Here is a 20,535-nt window from a genome sequence, read left to right as displayed (position 1 = left end):
GTTGCTGGAAAAGCTCAGCAGGTCTGGCAGCATCTGTGAAGGAGAAAACAGTTAACGTTTCGGGCCTGGTGACCCTTCCTCAGAACATTCTGTTCTGAGCAAGGGTCACCGAACTGGAAATGTTAACTCTGTTTTCTCGTTCACAGATGCTGCGAGACCTGCTGAGCTTTTCCAGCAACTTTGTTTTTGTTCCTGATTAATAGTTGGGTCCCAGCTGTTTGAAATCTAAATCAAATGATTTGGAGGTGAGGGAAAATTGTAGTATTTCCAAGTTTGCAAATAATACAAACCTTGGTGGCAATGTTAGATGTGAGGAGGTTGCAAAGAAGCTGCAAGAGATTTAGAAAGGCTCAGTAAATAGACAAGTGCAAGGCAAATGGAGTGTAATGTGTTTAATGATGAGGTTACCCACTTTGGTAAGCAGTAAAATATTGGAAAGTTTTGATATTCAAAGGGACCTTGGTGCCTTTGTTTACAGTTATTGAAATATGGCATGCTGGGCAATTAACTTGAAAGACAATCTATATGTTAGTCTTTTTTGCAAGAGGATTTGAGTACAGTAGTGGACTAAGAAGTCTTGCTTTGATGACATGGAATACTGGTGAGGTAGCACTGAGTATTATGCGCAGTTCTGATTCCCTTGTCTGAGGAAGGATATATTTGTTTTAGAAGATCGTAACAGAGCTTCACCAGATTAATTCTGAGGATCCTGGGACTATATTGTGAAGAGACATTGACAAGACTCACATGTACGCAATCTCTGATGTTTAGAAGAATGAGAGGCAATCTCATGGAAATTTATAAAATTCTTAAAGGGATTGACAAGTTAGATGTAGGAAGGGTGTTTCAGCTGGCTGTAGGATCTTGGGCAGGGCCATATTCTCAGAGTAAAAGGTAAGCCATTTTAGAAAGAGATGAGGAGAAACCTGTTCATTCAGAGGGTGGTAAATCTTTGTAATTCAATACCTCAGAAGACTGTGGAACCTCTGTCATTAGCTGAATTTGAGACAGGGATTGAGAGTTCTAATTACTGATAGTATCAATGAATATGGGATAGCATAAGAATATGGCATTGAAGTAACTGATGAGCCATGATCTAGATTGACAGAGTATGCTTGAAGGGCTGAATGGCCTACTGCTGCACCATTGTTCTTATAAGTTATAAATGAAGTGGTGGGATGACAAAATCATGCGCCTGTTATCCTCTGATAATTGTTGAGGTAGACATTTAGACAAGCCCCAAAGACAAAGTGAATTTTCAAGAGAATTCTCAAGAATGTTTTCTCTCAAGGACAACCTCCCAATGCAAAAGATCCCAAGGGAAATAGTCACACTTGAAATCTTCAAGACTCAATTTTAGATTATTTCTGTTGAAAAATTTTCTTTATCAGAACAACGATCTCAATAAATCATGCCAGGTGTAGTTAACGCTACCCATATAAATAGAACATAGAACATAGAACATAGAACATTACAGCACAGTACAGGCCCTTCGGCCCTCGACGTTGTGCCGACCTGTCATACCAATCTCAAGCCCATCTAACCTACACTATTCCATGTACGTTGGCAGAATACAGATTTTAGTCTAATATACCAAAACGAGTAAATTGAAGCAGAAACCAAACCGACTCTCTTAAGATGCACAAGAGCCACAGAATGAATCAAGATAAGAATACAAAATTGACAGCCTTGATATCAACAATTTTGAAAGCTTAACTAAATCAATCGCAGCCACTTCATAGCTGCAGAAATTTTTGCTAGGTTTTGTTGGAATTTAATTCTCAATGATTTTGTTTGATATATGACTTTATAAATTAAGTACGTTTAACAATAAGAGGCATTGGCTGTCTGACAATTTTTGGAGGATTTATACACATTTTGTACCTGGCATAGAAAACTGCTGGCATAAGTAGTAGAGATTATATGAAATACTTGGGCTCTTTCCATTCATTGTTTGCTGTCTGTTACCTCAGTAGGGCTGTTAAAATTGTTTTATTCCATCTCTGGCTTCCCTTTATATGGCTGTACTTAATTAAATGGAGTGCAATTATATTGTACAAGTTTTCTTCACATGTCAATCATTTTATGTTTAAGGAATGCAAGTTTGATGTTATTACAAGGTAACTGTTGAAGAGTTTTCTATTTTTAATGCTATCTGCTATTTGAGCATGAACATTTGGTAAAATACATATTTAAAGACTATTTACTGCTGTGACCCCTATAACTGAATACGATTAGGAGGATTAGGAGGATTCTATAACTTTTCCAGACTTCTCCTTTCATCAATCTCTGTCATGAAGAGTCCCCATGTAAATCATGGTTTTCAAATTTTTTTATAGTTTATGACAATTACTTTTAAATTTATCACTATACCCACCCTGAAGATTTTCCCATTGCCGTATTAATGGAAACTTCTAAAGAGCTGCAGAAATATATATTGGGTAGGTGAATGACATATATGTAGAAAAGTTACATGAACGTAGGAATCAAATTAATCCTCTTACTTTTGTGATATTCAGGGCTATGAGGCCTGAAAATGTGACTGGGTCTTTTATGGACCTGCTTATAATAGCAATCAGATGCATTAGCTTGCTAAAATGTTAGCTCTCTATCATCTACATCAAATAGGGAATCTTTAGATTTTCTGCTGTTGTAGACTGTTCCGTTACCCTCTTTGTGTAGTTTGCTACTACTGTTCTTGCTATTGTGAAAATGTGTCCTACTTACGCGCATTCTCAACGAACTTATAACAGCTAGGCACTGTATGTGCCTGTGAGGTTTCATTGCTCTGAGCACTGACAAGGACTTTTCATGTCTAGTAACTGTCCTACTCTCTGCATTGATTCCTCATGTATCTCTGTTGAGCTTTGGTACCACTGGAATTGAATGAGTCCAGCTGATTTCCTGTGCTAAGGTTGATCTTCTCGTCTTTAAGACAACAAAGTGTGGAGCTGGATGAACACAGCAGGCCAAGCAGCATCTTGTGCTCCTAAGATGCTGCTTGGCCTGCTGTGTTCATCCAGCTCCACACTTTATTATCTTGGATTCTCCAGCATCTGCAGTTCCCGTTATTTCTTCTCCTCTTTGGTTTGTTTTGTGTTATAATGGACTTACGCTTCATTCATTCTCTGAACAGATCTATATCTTTTCTTTGAACAAGTTTGATAATTTTGCCAAAGACTGACCAGTAGTTTTATAACTATTCTGTCACTTATGAATTCAAATTTGAAGTTAACTTAGTCTCATTTCTCCAGTAATCTTTAGAGGTATGAATAAAATCTTCCTCAGATTCTGCTGGGAGCTGAATTCTTCTATTTAATTTTATTCTTTCAAGGATTTTATTAATTCTGAGGTTGAAATAAATGGCAAAAGCTTTCAGTACATCACAAAACATTTTGGAAATCAATTGTTTCTATTACCCCTTGTTGAATTATAATGCTTTCAGTCCCAATTATGTATTCAAGTTTATTTAGTTGTTCAGCTTCTGATTTACTATCGATATGGAAACAATTATGTTTTTTCCCAGATTTCTAATTCTGTATTCTATTTAGTCCATCTCTGGAACAGATTCTTTCTGGTACTGCTATTTCACATACATTGTCTTCCTTATGTAATTTTACCTGCAAAAGGCAGGAGTCCTAAATTTTGGCTGCAAAAGCTAGGATAATCTTTCAGTGTAGAATCTATTACAGCGAAACAGAAGTATTTTCAGTAAGCACCATATAAAATAACATCAGTGAGATCTTTTTGAGTGAGTTATGCTGGAGAGGTTAAATAAGGAAAAAGTGAAAACAGAATTCTTTGTTGGAACCTTATACTAAATTAACCTAGCTTGCCCTTGAAATTAGTGATATCAGGAATTTGTATGAGCAACAGTTTGTGTTAATAAAACATTCCAGAGAAGACTTGGAATTACAAGAGATTTATAGATACAGAGGTGACAGACACTAAAAAGGAATACGGTTTGAACAGTGCCAGGCTAAATAATCCTTGACTGGGTGGACAAGCATCAATGGCATTAGTTTATGACCTAAAATGCGCATCTGTTTCTTATAACCACATGAAGCAAGTTTGGAATTTAGATAATGAGATGCATATGTATCTAAAAACTAAATCACTGTTTTCTGATTTCTTCAGACTTATTCAGGCTAGTCCCAGAATACATGCTCCCAGTGAACATATGAATAATTATTTGAAAACCTGCACTCAGCTCTCCTGTGGGTGATCATAAGAAGTAATCACAAAGTTGACACTGGTAGATGAATAGTTAGTCTTAAGATTCTGGTGCATTGATTGGTAGAAATTCCTTTGTCCTATTTCCTTTTGAATTGGCTAACAGCATTCTGGAAGGGCAATTCTTCCCCTTTTACTTTAAATGCAATGTACAGGTGTTTATAATGGCTAGTCTCAAAGTTGTGGCAGTACTTTAGGATGCCCAACCAATAATATGTGCAGACTATTGTTGCAGTCAGTTTTAATATTTTGTTTTGCATATTCCTGGCATATCTGGCAGAGTTGGCTTTCTGCTGAGAGGCATGACAGTTAGCACACTCATAATCTCTACTTGTTAAGCCTTTTCCTGTTTGGAGTTTCCCTGACTCTTTACAGTTGCCACATTCCATTGGTTTCACCCAGCATTTTGCCAGCCACTGAATTTACATTTGCACTTTTTCGGTAGCAGTTTTCTTTAAAATTGATATTTTGAAATAAAAAGGAAGAAAAATGCCTAAACATATCGTGGAATTCTGATCCATGCCACTCCAAACATTGTGACAGAACTAGTGGTGGGGCAGTGACATAAGCTATTACCAGGTGGGAAGTTTCTTTAAGGAAAAAGTTGTTATAATCCCCATTGATTCAATGATGCCAATGCACTCACTCAAAATGAAATCAAGGATATCAAGGACTTTATTGACAAGTCCTTTAATCTTAAAAGACCTGGACGGCTTCCTTCACTTGACCTCATCTTTTTAACATCCATCTCTTTACTTTTGAAACAGCAATTATTGTATTGGAATTGGAAGTCCATTTTCTGACTCTTGTTCACTCCTTTCATTCTCAAAAATCAGTTGTGAGGTTCCTACTCTTGCTACTGCTTCAGGAAATCAACTAATTCAACACAAACCATTGTTGGAAGTAAGGGACGGTGGAACACTGAGTCATTAGAATAGGTGTCTTTGCTGATAATTGTGGAAAAGCCAGTGATACAATTTATCTTGCACTCATTGTAGAATAAGGAAACAGGGCAATTTGTACAGTAAAACTGACGTTAGAGAGCAAGCAAATAAAAGCATTCCTTTCCTGGCTAGTAGACTATACATAGAATCCAGTTTAATTATGGATAATTAATATAGAACAATATGCTTTTCATTATTTGTTTTATCTGTTTTGGTCCACTTTATCCCTTATTTACTCTTATGCTAAATTAGTAATCTCAGCAATGAGGCGTTATGTTTCACTAAGCTTCACGTCCACATCAATTTCCTCGTACAGAGCATGTAAATAAAATAACAGCCCTCTAGTCCTTGACCTTTAATATCAGGAGAGCAGCATAAATCATGGATGAGAAATAATGGGAACTGCAGATGCTGGAGATTCCAAGATAATGAAATGTGAGGCTGGATGAACACAGCAGGCCAAGCAGCATCTCAGGAGCACAAAAGCTGATGTTTCGGGCCTAGACCCTTCATCAGAGAGGTTCTCAGGAGCACAAAAGCTAACGTTTCGGGCCTAGACCCTTCATCAGAGAGCATCCTCTCTGATGAAGGGTCTAGGCCCGAAACGTCAGCTTTTGTGCTCCTGAGATGCTGCTTGGCCTGCTGTGTAAATCATGGATAATATCACTTTCTCACACTGTGTCAGTGTACCCAGATTAACTGCACATCCATGTGTGGCAGGTCTGCAGTAACCCCAAGCGTTAATCTAAATTAAGAGTTATACAAAAAACATCAGTCTGGGATGTACCGTATTGAAAGTATTAAGTACTTAGGAGTCTTGAAGACACATTTCAATCCTGAAGTCTTTTAAATTGCATCAGCTATAATAGTGTCTTCATAAGTCCAATATAGTGAGAACTCTATGATATATCGTGGCTTTAATTTCCAGTGTGACCTCGTGTTCTAAAGCGTACCTAAATTTATTTATACAGCAAGCATTATTTCTGTGGGTCTACTCTGTTTATTAGTCATGGATAACCTGAATTAATGAAATAGTGATGAAAATATATTAAGCCTAGGCTGACTATAGTACAACGAACATTTTTAAATTTGATATGTAAAATTCTGACCTCAGTGCCTGCAAATCAAGCAAGTATATAGAAATACATTTGGACACTTAATACTTTGACTATATACTGACAATTTAAAAAAAATCCAAACTGAATAAAAAACATTCTACCATCAAATGACACTTACTGTCTATTGGACTTTACCTGGGCTTTTTTTTTGGCTAAATGAGAATGAAACTGATTCTAAAGATCATAGAATCCCTATAATGTGGAAACAGGCCATTTGGCCTAACAAGTCCATACCAACCCTCCAAAGAGCATCCCACCCAGACTCATCCTCCATGTCTATCACACACCCCTGGGCACTATAGCATGGCCAATCCACCTATCCTTTGAACTGTGGGAGGGAACCAGAGCAGCATCACACAGAAACAGGAAGAATATGCAAACTCCACACAGACAGTTACCCAGGGCTGGGATTGAACTTGGCTCACTGCTGCTGTGAGGCTGCAGTGCTAACCACTGAGCCACCGTGCTACTTGATGAAGTTATATTAATATTTCAGTACACAAAGATAGGACCATACTTCACAAAATTCATTCTTTGAGATGAGCTATTGGAAGTTATGTATTTATTCTCATACAGCTTATTCATTCTGGTTTCTATCTAATGAGGCTGTGTTGAAATTGTAGCGATGATGTGGGGGACTCAGGCAGGGAAACATAAGTACTATTTTTAGAGCAGTTTTACAATATTCTATTCTTAAATACACTGCAAATATAAACATAGAATTTTTGGCCAACATTTTGATGGGTCTTTGTCTTTTGACTACATGAATTAGCTGACAATACAATGATTTGCTTTTTGTGAGAGGCCACCAGGTATTGTCTGGAATGTTAACATACGTGTTAATTCTTATATAATGGCACTGAGTTGTTAATCCATTACCACATGCTGCAACATGATTAAATGGATCATCTTTGCCCAGTCATCACAGTAATGTACAATCCTTTCCATATGAATACATAATCCATGCACAAAACAATCCCCATTGATATATGTCAAAGCAAGTTGATGAGCTAACAAGGGAAGAAGCTAAAATAAAGTAATTTATTTTAGTAGAGCATTTCCAATGTAAAATGAAGCTACTTTATTTCATAGCAGAACCTGTTCCCTATTAGTACTATATAGCCTCAATAATTACATGACTCTCATAGGCTATAATCAGGCTATCAATGTATCATCGTAGTTGAAAAATGTATCCAGAATGTGGAGAAAGAACATTTATAAGTAATATGCGAGCAACATGGATAATTCATGAACTCAGCAATTTTGACATATTCTACTTCCACTACATTATACATTGAGAGGAAGAATGAGTCTGTTAGATATTTTAAAATGATCGGTGTGTGTAGTGACTTCTTCACTTTCATTTAATCAACAGTTGTCACATTGGTGTAAAAGTTTTAATAATCAAAATATACACAGTCTCCTGAAAGTGGCAACAGAAGTGCAGAAGGTGGTTAAGAAGGCATATAGCATGCTTACCTACATTGGTTAGGGCATAAAGTATAAAAATTAGCAAGTCATGTTACAGCCGAATAGAACTTTAATTAGGCCACATTTGGAATATTGTGTACAGTTCTGGTCACCATACAACAAGAAGGATGTGGAGGCTTTGGAGAGGATGCAGAAATTGTTTTCTAAAATGTTGCCTGGTTTGGAGAGTTTTAGGTATGAGGAGAAATTGAACAAACTTAACTTGTTTTCATTTGACCGTCAAAGGATGAGCGGCGGCCTGATAGAAGTTAACAAAATTATGGCAGACATGGATGGAATGGATCGACTGAGCTGAAGTGAAGTGGGAGGGGACAGCATTATGCTACAGTTTGAGGGGTGTTTGGGGGTAGTGGATGTAGGGTGCTGGCAGAGAAAAGATGCTGATAGTTCATACTAAGCGATCAGAATGTAAGAATGGCTGAACAATGGTGTGATTCCTAGAGACTTGAAAGAACAGAAACTGGGATGGGGGTAGGGGAGGACATGATGACAAGCTGAAAGAAAAGGAAGAAATGGCTCACAATTTAAAAGTGTTGAACTCAGCTTTAAGCCCAGTTGACTCTTAATTACCTTCTGAAATGATCTAGCTAGTCACTTGGTTCAAGGGCAATTAGAAAAAGCAGGAAAAGACTGGCCACGTCAGTGACACTCACAACCCATGAATGAATAAAAAAGTTTGCCTGTAGGTATTTTCCGAATCAACCTTTTCAGAGATGTTATTAGAGATAACAAGGTATAGATCTGGATGAACATAGCAGGCCAAGCAAAATCAGAGGAGCAGGAAAGCTGACGCTTTGGGTCTGGACCCTTCTTCTTAAGAAGCGTCCAGACGCAAAGCGGCGGCTTTCCCTACTCCTCTGATGGTGCTTGACCTGCTGTATTCACCCAGATCTACACTTTATTATCTCAGATTCTCCAGCATCTGCAGTTCCTACTATATCAGAGATGTTATTAATCACTTTGGAACAGGTGGGACCTGAATATGGGCTTCACTAGCTCAGAGGCAGGGATACTATTGCTGCACCACACAAAACCCTTTCCTGATTTGCTTGTAAAAAGCAATGGCCGATCTGAATCAGCTGTTTACACAGCTACTTTTTTCCAATGGTGTTAGTTTATTTTGACCAATTTTTTGCCAGGCACTTCATTACTTTATATTGTGTTGTTTTGAAAAATTGCTCTTTTCAGATATAATTCCACTGCCACCTCCCTGTTATCCCAATGAATAAATAATTCAAAGTTTAATTTGTAATTCCTCTAGCGAGTTTTGAGAAGATTTGTAGCTCAGGTTGAGGTTCTGGATGTGAGTTTGCTCGCTGAGCTGGAAGGTTAGTTTTCAGACGTTTTGTCACCATTCTAGGTAACATCATCAGTGAGCCTCCGATGAAGCGCTGGTGTTATGTCCCGCTTTCTATTTATCTGGTTTCCTTGGGTTGGTGATGTCATTTCCTGTTCTTTTTCTCAGGGGATGGTAGATTGGCTCCAAATCAATGTGTTTGTTGATGGCGTTCCGGTTGGAATGCCATGCTTCTAGGAATTCTCGTGCATGTCTCTGTGCATGTGTAATTCCTCTCATTGGCCACAGTATGATTTTTAAGTATCAGAGTTTTAACATTAATCGTCTTTATAATCTAAACGAGAAATTCACGATCTTTTCAGATGCTAAGAAATTTTATTGATTTTGTTCTTCAAAAAATGAAAAATTGGATAAAGGTAAAGAGATCAAATCAAATTTGTCATGAAAATGCCTCAGACACAAAAAAAATCAACATCAACAACTCCATGGCAGCTGGTTTTGATGCAATTTAAAAAAAAATTGAATCTGTTGAATGAGGCCTTTTTTTTTAGAAAATTCTACCCTTGGATCTTTGGGAAATTTTTAAGCCATTTGGAAAAAGGAGTATCTTCATTCACCTGTGTGAAGATGTCATTTTGGTAAAGGAAAATTAAACTTTACATTAAAAATAGTATTTGTAAGTACAAAAACTTAAATAGCTTTCATTTTAGTTTGAGCCCTATAACACCATTATAACAACAAAGATTCAACAACAACTTTAATCAACTAAGAATACCACAAGGCAAGAAAACTACTGTAGTTCAAGATCAAAATCCTAATAATCTGCAAGATCAAGAAAAAAACTCATTTTCAAGTACCTATTAGCAATCAGAAAATGCAACACCAATATATTAGTCTTTCCAACAGAACGGCTTAAACTTTCTTATCCATTTGATTGCTCAGAAAATTTACAAATGGGGAAAGCACAATGTTTAAGACTTCAGGCAGCTGTTAATCCTCACTGGGGTAGCACATTGGAAATTAAGGAAATTAAAAAATCAACCGGTTGATTCCTGTAAAAGTGTCATACAAACTGAAAAGTCAACTCTACTGTCTCTTTACAGATGCTGCCAGACCTTCTGATTCTCTTCAGCAATTTCTATTTTTGTCCAGTCATTCCTGGAGTTATCACAAATGTTAAAAATGCTATCAAAGTATATATTGTTTTATTGAACAGTTTATTAAACTGTTGTTGCCGTGGTCGTTGTTGTTGTGTTGAAAAGATTCGGCACCTGTCTGTTGCATCAGAGTGTAAAGGTCTGAAATGTTTAAAGCTCAGGAGCATCCTAGGCTCCATCTACAGAAGGATGAGGATGATGGCAGCATGTCTATCTTCTACTGTCCAATAGAATGGAGAGTTCAAACAGCATGATGAGCAGCTGTACAAATTGCTCAAACAATGCTGTCCACCAACAGTGTACTACTGAACTGTCTCTGATGCAATTCTTTAGTTCACTGTTTAAATGTGCAAACCCATTCCTTGAGCATTCAGGCCGATTCCTATTTTGACTATGGCAAGGCCTACTTATCTACAGGCCAGTGTGCCACATCTCTCTTGATGCAATGGTCTCCTATCTGACATGGCCTGCATTACGGAATTCTTGCCTTTGGGACAACTCTTCATGTCAATTTTGAAAGTCCAGCATCTTCGAAGGTTAACCAAATATATTATAACTGGATAATAAAATGTGAGGCTGGATGAACACAGCAGGCCAAGCAGCATCTCAGGAGCACAAAAGCTGACGTTTCGGGTCTAGGCCCGAAACGTCAGCTTTTGTGCTCCTGAGATGCTGCTTGGCCTGCTGTGTTCATCCAGCCTCACATTTTATTATCTTGGAATCTCCAGCATCTGCAGTTCCCATTATCTCTGATATTATAACTGGATACTGATGTATTCTGGAATTTTGCCATGATACAGAGGGAACAATTAATAAACTCAAGGATTTAATTTTTAACAATCTTAAAAATCAGTGCTATGAGTGTAGCAGCACAACAAAAGTACAATTGAATCTGAATTGTAAACAGCTTCTGAAACTGCAGCAAGGATTTGCAGTTAAAGAGGGCGTCCCACATTGCACCCCCTCAGGGTTTACTTCTCTTTGCTATAGAAAGAGTATCATTCAGTGGAGGAGGCTGAAGCAGACATCAAAGTAAAGAGTACTGTTCTGGTGATTTGTTTTGTTTAACTAGCTTTTTAATCAGTGGAAATTTGGTGTTTTAGCAGTTCAGAAACTATTCTATTGAATCTGATTATTTTTATAGACAGGAATATGGAAACCAAGGTCTAATATCAAAGGAAAATATAACAGGAAATTTCTCACTATCTTGTCAGAAAAAGGGACACTGCCTCATGTTCAGAACCCTAAAGGGCATGTTCTGCAATGTTTTGTACAGTTTCTTGGTGAGATACAGGGTCACACTATCAGAGAAGGCCACCTCACCCATGTTTGACAAAGGTGAATTTGAGGAGTCTGAAGATGTTTGAGTACAATATCAAAACACCTTAAGGTGCCTTCTGTTCCTTTTATGTTTATTGATTCTGATCTTCAGTAGCTCATTTTCTCTTGAAGAGTGTTAGGTAACTGGTGAATTGTGCAATATTAATCTCTCTTTCATCACCCTGGCACACTGTTTACTTTTCCAGTGCTACTTACTTTTCTCAGCAACAGATAAAATGTATGTGGATTGAGGCCAAAGATGAATTGTTTACCTCTGTACTTCCTTTGTGATAGTTGCCTGAAAACAAGAAGAAATGTTAAATTACAACAGTGGTGTTTTCATATTGTAACTAATAAAGGACATCTGGTTACAAGTGTTATTATTCATTTGGTATAATTCAATAGCCGTTTTGAGTCAAATAATTCAGAAATGGAAGGAACTGCCATTGCTGGAGTCAGAGATAACACAACGTGGAGCTGGATGAACACAGCAGGCTAGACAGCATCAGAGGAGCAGGAAAGCTGACATTTCAGGTTGGGGCCCTTCTTCAGAAATGGGCTGCCCGAAGCGTTAGTTTTCCTGCTCCTCTGATGCTGCCTGACCTGCTGTGTTCCTCTAGTTCCACACTGTTGAGTCAAATAATCTCCTTCCTTTCAAAAGGAAATTGTTGCTCATTTTTACTTCACTTTTTCTATCATGCCAAGGAACTTCAATCGTGGTGACAACATTTTTGAGATTCAGTCCAGCGTGTCACTTCAAACATATCTTTGAACATCTCTAAGTAATCCAAAAGGGTGAACTTGTGTGTTACAGATAAATAGCAAGAAAATTAACAATGCAGAAATTAATACAATTCTGATTTTGATTCAAAAACTTACAATGAAAGTTTTGGTGATTAGTTGTGCTGCATGGCGAAATTATACAGACTGTGTTCTGCATTCAGACTATTCAAGCTTTACAAACATCACAGGTTTGAGATTACTCTGGAGGAAAGTACTAAGTTTCATATTGCTGCTGTATCATAGAAAGCTATCCTGGAGTCCTGTGCCTGGTTAATTTCAAGCAGGTGCCAGTTCTCAAAAGCTTGCCAGCAGGGGAAGTATCATTATTATGACAAATGCACCAGAACAACCCATCACAACACTGGCAAGCATTGTGAACTGTTGAACTGTTGCAGCTCTTCTATCTGGGCAGAGTACCTTACTGTACAGATAGCAGTCAAGCCAGCAGCTGGAAAGCAGCATGCATTTAAGGGTTTCAGCCTCAGGAATGGCCAGCATTTCATTTCATGTCTGCCCTGTTGTGCCAATGCTTGACCAAAACTGATAGTTCCTGTCTGTCTTGTTCTGATCTCACATGCTTCATGGTGGTCAGAGCACCCAAAGCTGTGAGGAGATCCAAAGCATGCTTAGTTAACATATGCTCTTTCATCTTTCTTGTTTGTTAAGATTCAAGTGGCATATTATAAGACAGGAATAGAGTATGTTGTAAGCATTGACAATGTCAGGAACTCAGCACTGGATGTATCCCAAAATTTAAATTATTCATAATTATTGAAAATAAAATCTGTTCCAGATTGAACTGCAATTTTCCTTCACAGTCTGAACCAAATTTCTTTCTTGAAGTCATACATGTCATGCTTTGAAGAATGAGGCTTTAGGGCTTCTATGTAGGAGTGTTAAAGGTGATAGAATCCCTACAATGTGGGAGCAGGCCATTCAGCCCTTTTAGTCCACACCAACCTATTGAAGAACATCCCACCCAATCTCTGTAACCCTGCATCACACATGGCAATTTTCCACCTACCCTGTATATCCCTAGATACTATTGACAACTTAGCATGGCCAATCTACCTAACTTGCACATCTTTGACCTATGGGAGGAAACCCACCCGGAGGAAACCCACACAGACATGGAGAAAGTGCAGGCTCCGAGGGTGGAATCAAACCCAGGCCCCTGGCACTGTGAGGCAGCAGTGCTAGCCACTGTGCCACCACACAGCCCTTTTTTCCCTTGGTTTTCATTTAAAAACAAATACACAAGGCACACCCTGAAGTATTTGCAACTTCTTTGACAGCAAGGCTGATTGATAAGTATGCTGAAGTTTTCTGGGACTCCCCAAGCTGATAGTGCAGGCAGGAGGTTTGAATCTGGGTATATTGGAGATTCCATTGGACTATTAACGTTGGGGCTGTGGCTGACTTTTAAGAGTTTATTTCTGCAGAAAATTATCATGATTGAAAGGCCATCAAACTGAATGAGCTAACTGTTACAACATTGTGGTGAGTTGCCTTTGACTTTCCTTTGCTGGTGCAGATAGAAGAAGTATTGCTGATATTAAGAGAATTTTGCAATATTTTCTGATTTGAAAGAGATTTTTTTCTGAAGCTTGAGAAGATGGTCAAAGGAACTGGAAGCCTGTCATTAAAAAACCTGTATCAGTAATGGGTTTAAAGTTGCAACCTCTTTTGCCTGCAGTTTGAATGGAAATGGAGCATAGGAAGCAGGAAAGGAAGTTATACATCGACAGAAGAAGTGGAATGCTCTCAGTGGGAGCACCAATCCCTCAAGGGTCTTTAAAGAACATTTCTCTTCCCTTATCTCTATCAGGAACACTGTGTGAGATGCCAACATTTAGCAAAGGAGGGAATGAGTGAACATTGACACCTCCTACAACCTGAGGTACTGCTCCACGGCAGGACAAAGACAACCTTACCAGTGGCTGTAATTATCGTTATGGTCATAAATTTCTACATCGAAGAATCCTTCCAGGCAGAAGTAGGCAGCATGAGCAATGTCTCAAGGTTTGCAGTGTGTCTCTGCATCAGCATGTTACAGTGGTGTAGGAAGGAATGGTCTTGATCATTTTGTTGACCAGTCAGAAATTGTGGGGGGAAAGCATTTTAATTCGTCAGCCTACAGGGATTTTTTACGTCCTTCTCTTTGACATAAATGCACTGTAAAGATCAGATCATCTTATTTAATTTATTGTGGTCTAAGTTGAGAAAAGGATACTACTTCAGCAAAAAAACTGTGGTAGGAGATATGTAAGTTTTAAGTTACTGGAGATCATTGCGAGTTGCGTTCATGCAGTTCCTTTGTTCAAGCAGTAGGGGAAGATTATTGGACACAAAGGTGCTGTGAGTGTATGTCCAGGGAAGTTTTGCCCAGAGACAGCTTGTTGATTGATTTTTTTCAAATCAGGACCAGCTTTGTGGATGAGGAACGCTCAACACAACTAGAATACACCTCCTCCCACCCACCCTCCTGCAAAAATTCCATCCCCTATTCCTAATTCCTCCGCCTCCACCGCATCTGCTCCCACAATGAGGCATTTCACTCCCGCACATCCCAGATGTCCAAGTTCTTCAAGGACCGCAACTTTCCCCCCACAGTGGTTGAGAACGCCCTTGACCGCGTCTCCCGCATTTCCCGCAACACATCCCTCACACCCCGCCCGCGTCACAACCGCCCAAAGAGGATCCCCCTCATTCTCACACACCATCCCACCAACCTCCGGATACAACGCATCATCCTCCGACACTTCCGCCATCTACAATCCGACCCCACCACCCAAGACATTTTTCCATCCCCACCCTTGTCTGCTTTCCGGAGAGACCACTCTCTCCGTGACTCCCTTGTTCGCTCCACACTGCCCTCCAACCCCACCACACCTAACACCTTCCCCTGCAACCGCAGGAAGTGCTACACTTGCCCCCACACCTCCTCCCTCACCCCTATGCCAGGCCCCAAGATGACTTTCCATATTAAGCAGAGGTTCACCTGCACATCTGCCAATGTGGTATACTGTATCCATTGTACCCGGTGTGGCTACCTCTACATTGGGGAAACCAAGCGGAGGCTTGGGGACCGCTTTGCAGAACACCTCCGCTGGGTTCGCAATAAACAACTGCACCTCCCAGTTGCGAACCATTTCAACTCCCACTCCCATTCTTTAGATGACATGTCCATCATGGGCCTCTTGCAGTGCCACAATGATGCCACCCGAAGGTTGCAGGAACAGCAACTCATATTCCGCCTGGGAACCCTGCAGCCCAATGGTATCAATGTGGACTTCACCAGCTTCAAAATCTCCCCTTCCCCCACTGCATCCCAAAACCAGCCCAGTTCGTCCCCTCCCCCCACTGCATCACACAACCAGCCCAGCCTGTCTCTGCCTCCCTAACCTGTTCTTCCCCTCACCCATCCCTTCCTCCCACCCCAAGCCAGACCTCCATTTCCTACCTACTACCCTCATCCCACCTCCTTGACCTGTCCGTCTTCCCTGGACTGACCTTTCCCCTCCTTACCTCCTCACCTATACTTTCCTCTCTACCTATCTTCTTTTCTCTCCATCTTCGGTCCGCCTCCCCTTCTCTCCCTATTTATTCCAGAACCCTCATCCCATCCCCCTCTCTGATGAAGGTTCTAGGCCCGAAACGTCAGCTTTTGTGCTCGGATGAACACAGCTTGGCCTGCTGTGTTCATCCAGCTTCACACTTTATTATCAACAACTCTCCATTTGGCTCCTGGCACTTTGATAGCCAGTATGTGGACAATAGAGGGGCAGAAAGCTTCCAGATGCTAAAAAGACACATCTCTTTCTTCTTGCCGAGAAGTGTCAAAAATTTGAAACATTGCGAGCTATTCTCGTTCTCTCTTTGCTATAAGCTGCTGCATCTAAAAATGTCTGAAACATAACTGCAGTTTGCTTATCCATCCAGGTCTAGCTACGGTGACTTTTCACGTACTTCTTCAGAATTCTGCTTAAGGAAGTGCCAATCACCTCAAAACCTTAACTCTGATTCTCACCACAGATGGTGCCAGACCTGCTGAAGCTCTTTCAATAATTTCCATCTTTATCTCTTATTTACAGCATCTACAGTTCTTTCAGTTTTTACTTATGTTTGTGCCTTAGAGCATGTTCAGGTTGCATCAGGGTTGTTCAGTTTTTCAGATTGCGATATTATTCTTATTGGTCATCTATCTAGTTGCATTGTCTTGCAATTTGGTGTTCATAATTAATTTGACCCTGAGTTTGGATATACACTGACAACACCTGATGTACTGAAGAAGTGTCAGTGGACTAAAACTTTGTCTCTGTTTTCTTTGCACAGCTGCTGCCAGACCTGCTGAGTTTCTCCAGAAATTTCTGTTTCTGTTTCATTTTTCCAGCATCCATAGTTCTTTGCTTTATGTTAGTACTTACAATTTCAGTTGAATTCAATATATCAAAAGTTGCATGTTGTACAAAGAACAAAGAACAAAGAAAATTACAGTGCAGGAACAGGCCCTTTGGCCATCCAAGACTGTGCCGATTGAGATCCTCTGTCTAACCTGTCATCTATTTTCTAAGGGTCTGTGTCCCTTTGCTCTCTGCCCATCCATGTGCCTGTCCAGATATTACTTAAAAGACGCTAACATGTCTGCGTCTACCACTTCCGCTGGCAACGCGTTCCAGGCACCCACCACCCTCTGTGAAAAGAACTTTCCATGCATATCTCCCTTAAACTTTCCTCCTCTCACTTTGAACTCATGAACCCTAGTAATTGAGTCCTCCACTCTGGGAAAAAGCTTCTTGCTATCCACCCTGTCTATACCCCTCATGATTTTGTAGACCTCAATCAGGTCCCCCCTCAATCTCCGTCTTTCTAATGAAAATAATCCTAATCTACTCAACCTCTCTTCATAGCTAGCATCCTCCATATCAGCAACATCCTGATGAACCTCCTCTGCACCCTCTCCAAAGCATGCACATCCTTTTGGTAATGTGGTGACCAGAACTGTACACAGTACTCTAAATGTGGCCAAACCAAAGCCTTATACAACTGTAACATGACCTGCCAACTCTTGTGCTCAATACCCCGTCCAATGATGGAAAGCATGCCATATGCCTTCTTGACCACCCTATTGAACTGGGTTGTCACCTTCAGGGAACAATGGACCTGAACACCCAGATCTCTCTGTTCATCAATTTTCCCTAGGACTTTCCATTTACTGTATAGTTCTCCCTTGAATTAGATCTTCCAACATCACCTCGCATTTGCCCGGATTGATCTCCATCTGCCATTTATCTGCCCAACTCTCCAGTCTATCTATATTCTGCTGTAATCTGTGATAGTCCCCTTCACTATCTGCAACTCCACCAATCTTAGTGTCATCTGCAAACTTGCTGATCAGACCACCTACACCTTCCTCCAAATCATTTACGTATATCACAAACAACAGTGGTCCTAATATCTCTCTTGAGCAGTCTGGCCCTGTTGCTCTGAATTTAGAGTCTGCTGGTGACCATGAATCCATTGCCCGTTGTTGGAAAAATCCATGTGATTCACTAATGTCCTTGAGGGAAGGGAACTGTCATCATTAATGGTCTGGCCTATATGGGACTTCAGACCCACAGAAATGTGGTTGACTCTTAACTGCCCTCTGAGCAATTAGGGTAATAAATGCTGGCCTAGCCAGTTTTTAAAAAAAATGTTTTTGATCAATTTTGTGGTCATTTTACAGCTTTTTTTTGCAGACTTTTAATGTTCTGCGGAACTTTTTAAGAGCTCTGAAAGTTATGTCCTGCTTTAATTTGTAGTATCTTCAGTGACCTCTGCCTTAAGTTGTCATGGGTTATTGCTTGATTCCAATAATGGTGATGTAGAGCTGTTTCTATTTTTGCTCAGTTCAAGTTCTGAACTCTGCGAACAAAACAGTAATTTTGGATGGAAAATAGAGCTGGTTGTTTCAAAGGTTGACTGAAGCAGTGAAAAATAGCTTTTTTATAACTTTTTTTTCCTTAGGCACTGTTAGTGAATCGATTGTTTCTCCCAACTCAGTCTTCAGTATTTAGCTCCGGCAGTGTTGAATTCTCTTGTCTGTGGATTCTACTCAGAGATACCAGGCCTGCTATTTACTCTCTGTGTCTGCATAAACCTCGCTGCAGATTGACTTTCGTATTCAAGCTCTTCCAGATTTCAACAATTCTGTCAGGATCTGGTATCTGTTGTTGAGTGAGTTATAATCTCAAATGCGCAGGTACAGTGTGCAAAGGATTCCTGTGGAGGCTGTAGAATTACACACAGTGAGGTTTTTTGATTTTTCTGAACAAAGGTGCAGACCCAAAACATCAACTTTCCTGCTCCTCTGATGCTGCTTGGCCTGCTGTGTTCATCCAGGTCCACACCTTGTTATCTCAGACTCCAGCATTGGCAGTTCCGACTATCTCTGAGGTTTTTTGATGGTAGTTTTTCTTTCTACCTAGCACTTCCCTTAGTGCCTGTGTTCATGTGCCTTACTGAGTATTTCCCTTAGTGCTTGTGTTCATGTGCCTTACCTAGCATTTCCCTTAGTGCCTGTGTTCAAGTGCCTTACCTAGTATTTCCCTTAGTGCCTGTGTTCATGTGCCTTACCTAGTATTTCCCTTAGTGCCTGTGTTCATGTGCCTTACCTAGTATTTCCCTTAGTGCTTGTGTTCATGTGCCTTACTGAGTATTTCCCTTAGTGCTTGTGTTCATGTGCCTTACTGAGTATTTCCCTTAGTGCTTGTGTTCATGTGCCTTACCTAGCATTTCCCTTAGTGCCTGTGTTCATGTGCCTTACCAAGCATTTCCCTTAGTGCCTGTGTTCATGTGCCTTACCTAGCATTTCCCTTAGTGCCTGTGTTCATGTGCCTTACCTAGCATTTCCCTTAGTGCTTGTGTTCATGTGCCTTACCTAGCATTTCCCTTAGTGCCTGTGTTCATGTGCCTTACTGAGTATTTCTCTTAGTGCCTGTGTTCATGTGCCTTACCTAGCATTTCCCTTAGTGCCTGTGTTCATGTGCCTTACTGAGTATTTCCCTTAGTGCTTGTGTTCATGTGCCTTACTGAGTATTTCCCTTAGTGCTTGTGTTCATGTGCCTTACCTAGCATTTCCCTTAGTGCTTGTGTTCATGTGCCTTACTGAGCATTTCCCTTAGTGCCTGTGTTCATGTGCCTTACTGAGTATTTCCCTTAGTGCTTGTGTTCATGTGCCTTACCTAGCATTTCCCTTAGTGCCTGTGTTCATGTGCCTTACCTAGCATTTCCCTCAGTGCTTGTGTTCATGTGCCTTACCAAGCATTTCCCTTAGTGCTTGTGTTCATGTGCCTTACTGAATATTTCCCTTAGTGCCTGTGTTCATGTGCCTTACCTAGTCTGATTCTCTTATGTAGTTCTCTATCTGTGGCTGCTGTGTGTCTGGTGGAAGATGACTGACTGTCTTTGGGAGTGAATGCAAATTACTTTGCATGATGTCCTCAAGCACCTAGCTTGTGGGTGCACCTTTGGACTGCATGTTTGGTAACAATTTGGGTTTATTGCCTAGTCCATAATACAAAAACTGGTCAAGTCCCACAAGGTATACTAACTGATTGAGTTCATCTTGGATCAAAAGTTTTGGAACACTGATTTGCTCAAAAATATGAAACTTGGAATCAGGATTTCACAAGTTCTGTATGAAATAATTAACTGCTACATTTCTGTTCAGAGTGGAAAAGTTTGATCGAGGTAGTCAGCATGACTTTGTCAGAGGGAGGTCATGCCTAAAAAATCGAGTTGACTTTTTGAAGAGACAATCAGGTATGTAGATGAGGAGAGATCAGTTCATGTAGTTTATATGGAATACAACAAAGTCTTTGACAAGTCCTGGGTGGGAAGCTGATAAAGAAGGTAAAAGCTCTTGGGATCCAGGATAACTTGGCACATTGAATCCAAAGTTAGCTCAGTAGTAGGAGACAGAGGGTGTCGTAGAAAGCAGTTTGTGTGACTGGAGCCCAGTGTGCAGTGGCTTAGTGCTGATAAATGTGAGGTGATACACTATGGAGGAAGGAACAAGACAAGGGAGTGCTCAATGGATGACAAGACACTAGATAGATCAGGAAAAGAGGGATGATGGGGCGCTGTCCACAGTTCCGTGAAAGTAGCAAGACAAGTTAACGGGGTCCTTAAGAATACATAGGAGATAT

This window comes from Stegostoma tigrinum, chromosome 1 (genome assembly GCF_030684315.1).
Source record: "Stegostoma tigrinum isolate sSteTig4 chromosome 1, sSteTig4.hap1, whole genome shotgun sequence".
In the NCBI taxonomy this organism is placed as follows: domain Eukaryota; kingdom Metazoa; phylum Chordata; class Chondrichthyes; order Orectolobiformes; family Stegostomatidae; genus Stegostoma; species Stegostoma tigrinum.
Note: the sequence above shows the minus strand (reverse complement) of the source record.